Source organism: Pollachius pollachius (genome assembly GCF_949987615.1).
Source record: "Pollachius pollachius genome assembly, chromosome: 4".
NCBI lineage: Eukaryota > Metazoa > Chordata > Actinopteri > Gadiformes > Gadidae > Pollachius > Pollachius pollachius.
This window is the reverse complement of record NC_136937.1, coordinates 13,292,006-13,303,227: the sequence shown is the minus strand read 5'-3', so window position 1 is coordinate 13,303,227 and position 11,222 is coordinate 13,292,006. Positions and strand designations below refer to the sequence as shown.

The 11,222-nt window shown below is 40.4% G+C and overlaps 1 pseudogene across 1 annotated transcript; it reads right to left on the bottom strand.

The window, feature by feature from the left end:
• Window positions 1-785: 785 nt before the first annotated feature.
• LOC307074064 (myosin heavy chain, fast skeletal muscle-like) lies at window positions 786-9,368 on the bottom strand (annotated as a pseudogene). The gene is made up of 32 exons: window positions 9,162-9,368; window positions 8,937-9,080; window positions 8,690-8,846; window positions 8,566-8,593; window positions 8,325-8,436; window positions 8,106-8,198; window positions 7,959-8,022; window positions 7,501-7,599; window positions 7,224-7,327; window positions 6,791-6,929; window positions 6,559-6,677; window positions 6,319-6,468; window positions 6,058-6,228; window positions 5,666-5,966; window positions 5,448-5,518; window positions 5,228-5,315; window positions 5,005-5,122; window positions 4,765-4,888; window positions 4,550-4,686; window positions 4,210-4,465; window positions 3,867-4,109; window positions 3,608-3,784; window positions 3,355-3,500; window positions 3,161-3,251; window positions 2,683-3,072; window positions 2,421-2,547; window positions 2,103-2,221; window positions 1,829-2,025; window positions 1,565-1,748; window positions 1,300-1,465; window positions 1,074-1,198; window positions 786-978 (listed from the first exon to the last, which is right to left on the bottom strand). The product of its transcript is annotated as a myosin heavy chain, fast skeletal muscle-like (transcript).
• Between the last annotated feature and the right edge of the window lie 1,854 nt (window positions 9,369-11,222).

Here is an 11,222-nt window from a genome sequence, read left to right as displayed (position 1 = left end):
ATCCTCTCCAGGTGAGAGCTAGTATCCTGCTCTTTCTTCAGCTCCTCAGCCATCATTGCAGCCTAATATGAAATATAACATATTAATTGAGAGTTCAAGCAATGTCCAATTCAATGAATTAACAAATAATAGCAAGCCTACATCAGTGATGGCCTTCTTGGCCTTCTCTTCAGCATTCCTGGCTTCCTGGACGATGTCGTCCACCTCACCCTGGACTTGGACCAGGTCAGTCTCAAGCTTCTTCTTTGTGTTCAGAAGACTTGTGTTCTAAAATGAATGTCAATGTTTGCAATCTTAACGACAGACGTATAATCTTGCTAAATATTTTAGGAAACATGCGGGCATTTCTTGGAATAATAATTGTTTGTTTGTTCACCTGAGAGTGCAGAAGTCCAACGCGCTCACTGGCATCAATGAGCTCTTGCTCAGCCACTTTGCGGCCTCTCTCTGTCTGTTCCAGAGCTGCCCTCAGCTCCTCAATTTCAGCCACCATGAGACCGTTCCTACGGTCCACCATGGCAGCCTGCTCCTTCAGGTCTTCACCTCCTCTGACAGCATCATCAAGATGCAGTTGTGCATCCTAAAATGAACATGAAAACACCATGGAATATGTCACAACAGGAAACAAATGTCCATATATTATGTCCTGGACACTAGTTTGGGTAATACCTTCAGTTGTCCTTGAACATTCCTCAGCTGCTTCTGAGCCTCAGAAGCCTGGCGGTTGGCATGGCTCAGCTGGATTTCCATCTCATTCAGATCTCCCTCCATCTTCTTTTTGATTCTCAGGGCATCATTCCTGCTCCTGACCTCAGAGTCCAGTGTGCTCTGCATGGAGTCAGTGACCCTCAGGCTGTTCCTCTTGATCTGTTCCATCTCTTCATCCTTCTCAGCCAGCTTTCTGTCAACCTCCCCCTTAATCTGGTTGAGCTCCAGCTGGACACGCAGAATCTTGGACTCTTCATGCTCCAGAGTACCCTAAATTATGAACCAATGTTGGCATATTCATGACATATTCAATTTCATAATAACAAAGGTATGTCCCAATTTATTTCTATTTTTATTAGAATCACCTCAGCTTCCTCAAGGGCTGTCTGGATCTCACTTTTCTCTGTCTCCACCTGCTTCTTGGATTTCTCCAGCTCATGGATGCTCTTTCCAGTCTCACCAATTTGTTCAGTCAGGTCCGAAATCTCCTCTGTTGCGAGGGTTACATATTTTTGTTGTGATCAATTCCATTAAAGTTACACATATAGTAATCTTGGAAACATTGCTGCCAAAATGAACAGTTTAACTCACGTTGCAGGTTCTTGTTTTCACGCTTCAGTGTCTCCAGCTGATCCAGAGCTTCTTCATAGGAGTTCTTCATCTTGAAAAGCTCAGTGCTGAGAGAACGAGCCTCTTTCTGAGTTCCTTCAAGCTCTGCCTGGCCCTCCTCATATTTCTGCTTCCAGTCAGCCAAAACCTGCACAATATTGTTAATATAGCGGTACATGTTAATCACTTGAAGAAAAATCATAGAATAATACAGTTTAAACTGCCATCTCAATGAGTGACAACACACCTTGTCAAAGTTCCTCTGCTTCTTGTCAAGGTTGGCAGCCAGTCCATTGGCCCTCTCCACATCAATCATGAGATCCTCCACCTCACCCTGGAGTCTCTGTTTGGTCTTCTCCAGAGAGGCACACTTTGAGTTCACAGCCTCAATCTGTTCCTCAGCCTCTTGAAGGCGCTGGGCCAGCTTTTTTCTGTTAATGAATAACTTGGCTTAAATTATATATAATAATAATGTCTACTAAAAGAACTATGTATTAAATGTATGACTCACTTGGACTCCTCAAGCTCCTCAGTGCGCTGGATAGCATCAGTTTCATACTTGCTCCTCCACTGAGCCACCTCACCGTTGGCCTTGGACATTCCCCGCTGCAGCTCAGCCTTGGCCTCCTGCTCCTCCTCAAACTGCTCCCTCAGAAGGTCACAGTCATGGCGGGCTGATTGCACACCATGAGCAAGAGCATTCTTGGCCTGCAAAGGGGAACAATTTAGAGCCTGCCACAAAATATTGAAACAATTTAGTCAGATGATTTGAAATGATGGTATACCTTGACTTCCTCCTCATTTAGCCTCTTCAGCTCCTCAATCTGCTGAGTAAAGGCTTGCTTGCCTCTGGTAAGCTGGGAGACGAGACCCTCTTTCTCTTCAAGCAGACGACCAAACTCCCCTATGTCATGACATACATATTCATGCAAATATGTCAATAACACAGATATACCACATCCTTGAATACGCTTTCTTTGCAATATTTGGAGATAGTGCAGGGTAGTATACTAGGGTTATAAATAACCCTAGTATACTACCCTAGTAAAGGGTTATTTTTAAATTACTTTATATGCTAATGGGAGTTTGAAGGAAGTACGTACCATTTTCTGTCAGTAGTCTTGCTCTCTGAGCACTGATGTCATTTATCTGGCGACTGTTCTCATCACTCTTAGCCTTGATTTCACTCAGCTGGTCCTCAAGGGTACGACATATTTTCTCCAGATTTCCCTGGTGATTAAATTTGTATTTAGCAAAAACGATTTGTCATAATTATTTGGATATGATTATATTTGATTAACTATATTGAAATTGTATTTATTGTATTTGTATTTAAAACATTAATTGTATTTTAACATCTTTCACCTTGGCCTTAGCAACTGCTTCCATGTTGCTGGAGAGGTCGTCAATCTCCATCTTGTACTCGCTCTTCTCCTTCTCAAGCTTCTGCTTGACACGCTGGAGGTTGTCAATCTGCTCTCCCAGCTCTGCTACACTGTCAGCCTGCTTCTTACGCAGAGCAGCAGCAGTGGCTTCATGCTGCAGGGTGGACTCCTCAAGGTCCCGACGCAGCTTCTGGAACTCAGCCTCACGCTTCTTGTTCATCTCAATCTGAGCAGCAGTGGCTCCACCAGCCTCCTCAAGCCTCTCACTGATCTCTTCAAGTTCTCTGGAGAGATCAGCTCTCTGCTTCTCAACCTTGGCACGAGCAGCACGCTCAGCCTCAATCTCTTCCTCCAGCTCTTCAATACGGGCCTAATAAGTTAGTAACACATCATATTTTGCAATAATATACCATTATTTATGGAACGTTTATGTGGGATTGTCATATAAATTGTCTTACTTGAAGCTCCTTGATCTTCTTCTGAAGCTGAGCTCCAAGGGACTGCTCATCCTCAATCTTGCTAAGAAGCTGACTGGTCTCAAAGTCCTTCCTGATGATGAAACAATACCACACAACTAAGTAACATACAAATCATTTACATCTGAATATATGAATCGTTCAAATAAGTAGCATGATTTGTTTGATGCCATTACTTTTTGAGTTTCTCGTCAGACTGCTGTTTGTCGTTCTCAAGATCCATGATGGATTCCTGAGCCAATTTCAGATCACCCTCAAGCTTTCTCTTGGATCTCTCAAGGTCCATACGGAGCTTCTTCTCTTGCTCCAGAGAACCTTCAAGCTGGATGTCAATAATTGAAAATAATTAAGAACAATCAAATGTAATATTGAATATTCACTCAACTCCATTACTAATATTCATTGAACGTTTCCATGAGCTTTTCTCACATCATCCACTTGCTGTTCAAGCTTGGTCTTGGCCTTGGTCAGAGTGTTGACTTTGTCTTCCTCTGCCTGCAGGTCATCAAGAGTCTGCTGATGTGACTCTTGGAGGGCTTTCTTCTCCTTTGTCAACTTAGCAACACTCTCATCCTGAGAGGCCATCTCCTCTGTAAGGTTCTTCACCTGAACCAAACAAAATGATGTGTAATACATGCTTATATGTATTTTGTTTTATTTGATCTTCTTTCAAAGAATCTTGACAAACCTTGTTCTCAGTGGCATGCTTCTCCTTCTCCACTTTGGCCAAGGTAAGCTCCAGGTCATCAATGTCCTTCTTGAGCTCAGAGCATTCATCCTCCAGTTTCCTCTTCTTGGCAGTAAGCTCAGCATTCATTTCCTCTTCATCCTCGAGTCTTTCGGTTGTCTCCTTGAGTTTAGCCTCCAGCTGGATCTTACTCTTGATGAGTCCCTCACACCTCTCTTCAGCATCATTCAGATTTTCTCCGTCCTGTTTAAATTGTGTCGTCATATCAAATGTCATATCAAATGTCATATCACATGTATCTTATTGTGTGTACATGTTGAGACAAATACATATTTTTACTTACAGAGGCCACTTGCAGTGCAAGATCATTCTTCTCCTGCAGTAGAGAAACCATCTTCTCCTCAAGTTCCTTCTTCTTTGCCAGGGCAGTAGCCAGGTCTGTCTTCATCTTCTCATAGTTCTCCTTCATCGCAGAGAGCTCCTTCTCAGTTTCAGCACTCTTCAGAAGAGGCTTGATCTTGTAGTACACCTTCATCCATGGCCAGTGTTTGACATTCATGAATGAGCGAACGTTGTACTGAATAGTGTAGATTGCTTCCCTATCAAATAAAATGAACCAGTCATATTTTTCACTCAGTATCTTAAAGCCTGTATGAGTTTTGAGCACTATGTTTAAAACATACCTCCTCTCTGTCATCTTCACATACTCCTTTCTCATGACATAACCTCTGCAGAGAGCCTGAATCATTCCGACCAAAGACGCCAGCTTCTCATCTCGCATCTCTTCAAGAGTACCCAGAAGACCAGCTTTGAAGAACACCTAAGGTAAGAAAAACATCTAGTCAGAGAGTGGCTTTCAATCAAGTACTTATATACTTTTTGACAACAATAAACAGACCTTGGTGTGTCCAAATTTGTACTCGTCGTGAGGCACATCAATGGACCCAAGCAGTTTCTCAGAAGCCTTCTTGTTGTCAATAAACTGACCCTCGGGAATGACACTGGCATTCAGTACTTTGTATCTGTAGGAGTGCAATGTTAAGTGTTTAAAAGTAAGGTATATAAACAAGTTTTAAATATGTACATAAAGTTATTGTATAATCGTGACAATATAATTGTTCTGTCAATGAGCTAATACCTCTGCTTGAAGTCAGCATAGAGGATTCTGCTGGGGAATCCCTTTCTGCAGATTCTGATGCCCTCCAGCACACCGTTACACCTCAGCTGGTGGATAACCAGGTGGTTCTCCATCATTCCTGTGAATTGTTATAGATTTCTTACTTTTAAAATAAGACATTCATTTTACTATATCCTACTACAAGACCAACCTCGAATGTTGAGATTATTTGAAGAAATATTACCTGGTACTTTTGACTCATTGGGAATGAGGCAACGCACAAAGTGAGGATGGGTGCTCCTCAAGTTGGTCATCAGTTTGCCTAAGTTCTCCTTAAGACACATCACAGAATAAAATATGACTTTAATACAAATTGGATGATAAAGAACGAATTTAGAGAATACATATGAACTTTGGTATCAAATTACATATATTTGTACATTCATTTGCTTGCTGATCCTTACCCTGAATTGTGAAGACACAGTCTGCATGGAGCCACCCTTCTTTTTGCCTCCCTTCTTTGCACCCCCGACCTCTGTTTTTCAGATTATTGGTAATTAGTAAAAATGTTCCTGTTTTTGTTTATAAAATATAAACAAAATAAATGGCTTCAAAATAAATGGGTATTATAATATAATGGATGAACAGTTATAAACTATGGTTACATGGTATGAATATGTACCTTCAACTACAGGTGGGTACAGGACAGGCAGCAGTTTGTTTGAGGACTTTTGGTACAGCTGAATGACAGAATCGTTCAGGGGATCCTTGTTCTTGTCCAGCCAGCCAGTGACACTGTAGGCCACGGTACCAGCATAATGCACCATGGCGAAGTCAGCGTCAGCCTTGCCCTTTGCAGGCTTGGGCTTCTCAAATGCTTTGTTTTTGCCAAGATGCTGTTCATACAGCTTGTTCTTGAAGGAAGTGTCTGAGGCTTTGGGGAACATGCACTCCTCTTCAAGGATGGAGAAGATGCCCATTGGCTATTTAGAAAGAAATATCAGGAAATATGACGTTAAGATGGTTTTGAATCAGACATACAATTGTGATATTTAGTTATACAATGATGTTTACCTTTTCAATAAGCTCAATGCAGGCAGCCAAGTCCATGCCGAAGTCAATGAACTCCCAGATGATACCCTCCTTCTTGTACTCCTCTTGCTCCAGGACGAACATGTGGTGGTTGAAGAACTGTTGCAGTTTCTCATTGGTGAAGTTGATGCACAGCTGCTCCATACTGTTGTACTGATAGAGAACATCAGTTTAGCAAATGTTCATCCAGGTAGACACTGCTTTTAGCCGGGGAAATTGTTATAATAAAAAATGCAATCTTACATCAAAGATCTCGAATCCAGCAATATCCAGCACACCAATATAGGATGATCTTGCTTGCTTGGTGTCCAGCATCTGGTTGATACGGATGACCATCCACAAGAACATCCTCTCATAGATAGACTTGCCCAGAGCGCTCACTGAGTTGTACACCTAGAGCATGGTGGAAGATTAGATATACATACACATTACTAGTACATTACAATTATTACAAATATTTAAAAATATATGGTATTAACATACCTGAGGTACTGTCTGTCCCTTAGTGACAAACTCATTTCCGACCTTCACTCTGGGGTAGCACAAACCCTTGAGCATGTCAGCAGAGTTGAGACCAAGCAGGTAGGAAATTTTGTCGGCCTCTGCATTTTTTTAAATGAAAGAAAGAATGATGAGACATTTGTACAGATAGTGAATACATTTATTTACAGCAAACCTGGACTTCGGAAATGTCAGTGGTTGTTTTTCAACTCACCCTCATTGCCATCAGGCTCAGCCTGCTCCTCACGCTGCTTCTGCTTGAACTTCATGTTACCGTGGTGAAGCACAGCACCAGTAAACTTGTAGATGGCCACCTTCTCCTCACCATTGAAACCCAAAATATCAATAGCATCCTGTAGGAAAACCAAGTATATAATATGAAATTAAATTCCAAGAATATTAAGAGCCTCTATTAACTCTACTTTGGTTTTTAACATACAGAGCTTTCTTGAATCTGCTGTACGCGGACAGAGCAGAGTGCACTGAGCTCGGGCTGCAACCATTCTGAGTAGAGTCTGCAGGCTGTAACACTGAGTTAAAGCCCTCCGAGTTTTCTGATCGGCCCAAAGTCCCAAGACATTTTTTGGTCCCGGTTAGTCCCGGCCTATTAAAATAGCTACTTAAGGCAGTTGTAAACATTGACTCACATCAGTAGCATCCAGCTCCACTTTGTCATCAATACTGGCCACAGTGATCTGACCCTGACTGCACATGGGGAAGTCGTAGGGGTTGGTGGTGATGAGGGTCATTTCTGCAGAAAATAGAATATGGTCATTTTAATGATTCAAATTTAACTTTAGGGACAAAAATATTGAAACCCTAAAATGTTATTTATCTAATTCAAAATCCTGAATGATAAGTTAAAGGCAACCCTATATAACAATATATCTTACTGCAACATTTACTTCTTACTACTAATCTTACCAACAATGTCAGGTTTGTGGTTGGTCATCATCTGGTAGAAGATGTGATAGCCTCTCTCATCGGGAAGTTGGAATGTCACTCGGGACTTTTCCAGCAGATCTTCAAGTTTTTAAAAAATAGTATAAAGTTTTGTTTCACATTACTAGATCAAAACCTATTCAATTACAATTAGGCCATTTAACAGACCCTTTCATCCATAGCGACTTACATCGGTTAATACACTCATTGACACACCGACGGCAGAGTCAACTATGCAAGGCGACAGCAAGCTCGTCAGGAGCAGTTAGGGTTAAGTGTCTTGCTCAGGGACACATCAACACTCAGCTAGGAGAAGCTGGAGATTGAACTAGCAATCTATCGGTTACAAGACAACTGCTCTACCTCCTGAGCAAAGCCAACCCTTTAATTTCCCCCATAATGAGAGTAAATTTGATGTTATTTGCATACAATATACTTACACGTCTCAATGTCAGCACTGGCCAGTTTACCAGTTGCACCGAAATGGATTCTGATGAATTTACCCTGTTTAGAAAAGCCTAATTTCAGATTTTGTCAAAGATCAAGTACGTAATTACATTTGGTTGACATACTAAGTTTGTACTTACGAAACGAGACGAGTTGTCATTTCTCACAGTCTTGGCATTACCGTAGGCCTCCAGCAGGGGATTGGCTGCAATAATCTGGTCCTCCAGTGACCCCTAAGAGGAAACTTCCAGTATTGATTCTCAGTTCTCAGGGCATCCTACATCCCTTGTGTGTTTCTTGTCCGTCATGTTTTATTTTTTTATATATTGTGTACAGATTTTATGTTTTTTTAATTATACCTGAATCTTTCCAGGGGCTTGGTCCTTCTTCTTATCACTACTGACTGAGATGGTAGCAAAGTACTGGATGACACGCTTGGTGTTCACAGTCTTTCCAGCACCGGATTCTCCACTTTGTATGAAAATAAGGTACTTTAGAGTTTTTTTACATTGTCTGATTCTTCTTGAGATTTTTTTGTGAGGTAATTTTTTACTTGTAATGTTAAATCATCTAACTAAACATCAACAGTTATAAACTTACGTGATCAAGACAGACTGATTCTGTCGATCTGCAAAATAAATCAATCAAAGTTACATTACATTTATTCAAACATTTCGACCATGCCATCATTACATTTCTTTTTGCCATATTTGCTTATACATACCTGTAAGCATGTTCTGGATTGCATTGTCAGAGACAGAGAAGATGTGGGGTGGAGCCTCCATACGCTTCTTGCCTCTGTAGGCATTGACAACCTCCTGATCGTACACTGGGAGCCACTTGTAGGGGTTAACAGTGGCACAGAACAGCCCAGAGTAGGTCTGAAGGAAATCATTCAGAGAGGATCATCAATATGATCTGTGATATTGTTAATTATTATTTTACTTCATGTAGTTGGTAAAATATCTTACGTAGATCATCCATGCTGCATAACGCTCTTTGAGGTTATACAACACAGAGGCTTCATTGAGATGGGTCATCATGGCCATGTCCTCAATCTTGTCGTACTTGGGAGGATTCATGGGTGTAACATCGTCCTCCTTGACTGTCCTCTCCTAAAAATGGCACAAAAAAAGGTGAAATTTGGAAACGCGTCAACAAAATATCTGCATGGCAATAAATTAAAAGAAGCCTACCTCCTCTGTAGCCAAGACTTTAACAGTGACTTTGCCACCATCCCTCTTAAGGATGGTACACTTGACGTACAGCTCCTTAGCATCAGCCACATATGCAGCACTCTTGGCATCAAAGGGCGCGCTCTGGGACTCAATCCTCTCCTTTTCTGGCTTACGGAGGTAAATCGCAGCCTTGCCATAATAGGCCATCTCTGCGTCAGTACTCATGGTGGCAGCTTACTGTAAGCCAACGATGATGAAATGTTCATATGTATCTCATATGCTCAAATTGTTCTAATACAGATCGATATGGCTTGGGTGAAATAATTCTTACCTTGTTCTTCTTCCTAATAAGAAATCTTCAAGTGACAGCCCTTAAATTGAAAGACATGTTATTTGCACAATTTCACATGACAGAGGAAAGTTGTAGCACCATGATGACGTGCAGTGTATTGTAAATTCTGGTTCATATTTCCTCAAATACAATCACACTGCATGACATGCATTGGTCATTCAGTGCATGTGGTCAATAGATTTTATTTGTTTAAAGGTCCAGTGTATAGGATTTAGTGGCACTATTGGAAAGGACTTGGCAGAAATGGACTATAACATTCATGAGTATAATTGAATTACTGTATAATCCCATAAGAATCATGTTATCGAAAGCAACCTATATTCACGTGCTGCAGTTCAAGGAAACATTTGCTTTTAGAGCCGACTGCTATCTAGAGAAATTATCAATACATAAAACAGATAGCTATTATTATAGGTCTGTGGATGCAGTTTACCACTATGGATGTAATAAGAGTACTTTGTGAAATTTTTTAGACACCTGCTACCTCCACTATTTCCTACAACATGTACAGTATCCATGGTGACAATGACAAAGTTATCTGAGTGTGATTGGTTAAGCTGATTCGTATGCTAAAAAGCCATGAAATGTGATCCTGGTGCTCGTACATTTAAATCCCCTTTTCCTCAAAGGAGACAGCATAGTCCCATTCAGCTCCATGATTTGTTATTATTTAATGACGTGGGAAAAGACGTAACGAAAAATCACACTCAATATAAAAGGACCTTTACTTGTACGCCAAGACATAGTTTTATATTTACAGACTAAATGAGCAAATATATTTAATTATAAAATAAACTCATTAATTGACTCTTGGCTACTCAATGCTGTCATAGGTGAGAACATCATTTTTGCATAACCATGATAATCTCTAAATCACACAAGAATATTAAGTGAATGTCAAACAGAGAATTAACGTTTTAAGTGCATGAGAGTTGTATCTTCATTCTGACTTACCACTTGTTGTTACTTCCTCTACGGCCCTGAGAGCTGTTCATCCCTCTGGGTCCTCTTATATACTAGGCCGCAGGGTAAGCCCACACTCAATATGGGCATGATGGGTAAACCCTCTTATAGCTTTGGTTTATATTTCATATGGGGTTTATTACCTACTTACTTACGATTTCCATGGGTACATGAGTTGAATTCTAATGCATTGCTTATTCTGTCTTAAATTATAGCACACCGCACAGTTTTATGTGTACAGATGTGTTACCTTTAGGATAAAGCAAATCCAGAATGTCATAAATAGTTTTCCATAAATCAATATTTAATATTTTTTAATTCACAATACACTTTGAGTTGCCTCATTTTGATACTGCAAATCAGGAATATCACATAAAATAAAGTCAAAATGTCTGAAGAATACATGTAAACAGATTAACGTTATTATAACCGTAACTGGCAGCCTTAAGGCAATGCTTAGTGCTTACAACGCACCAGACTTTATATGAAACATGATATTAATATGGGTGTAGTGTATATATATAGAAATATATATATATAATTTTCGAGCACTCATCACCTTGAGTTACCTTTTTGTCAATCGACTTCACAAAAGTTCACTCAATTTGAAAGCCCTGAAGGGAGATCTGTATGGCAATTAACTAACTTTGGATATGTTTAGTCATAAAAGTTTCATAAAGTGGGGTAACTGGAAGTTATGTGTCAACCTTAAGAAGTGATTGACCAAGTGGCAGAATGTAAGAAACAAGATTCTATATGTCACA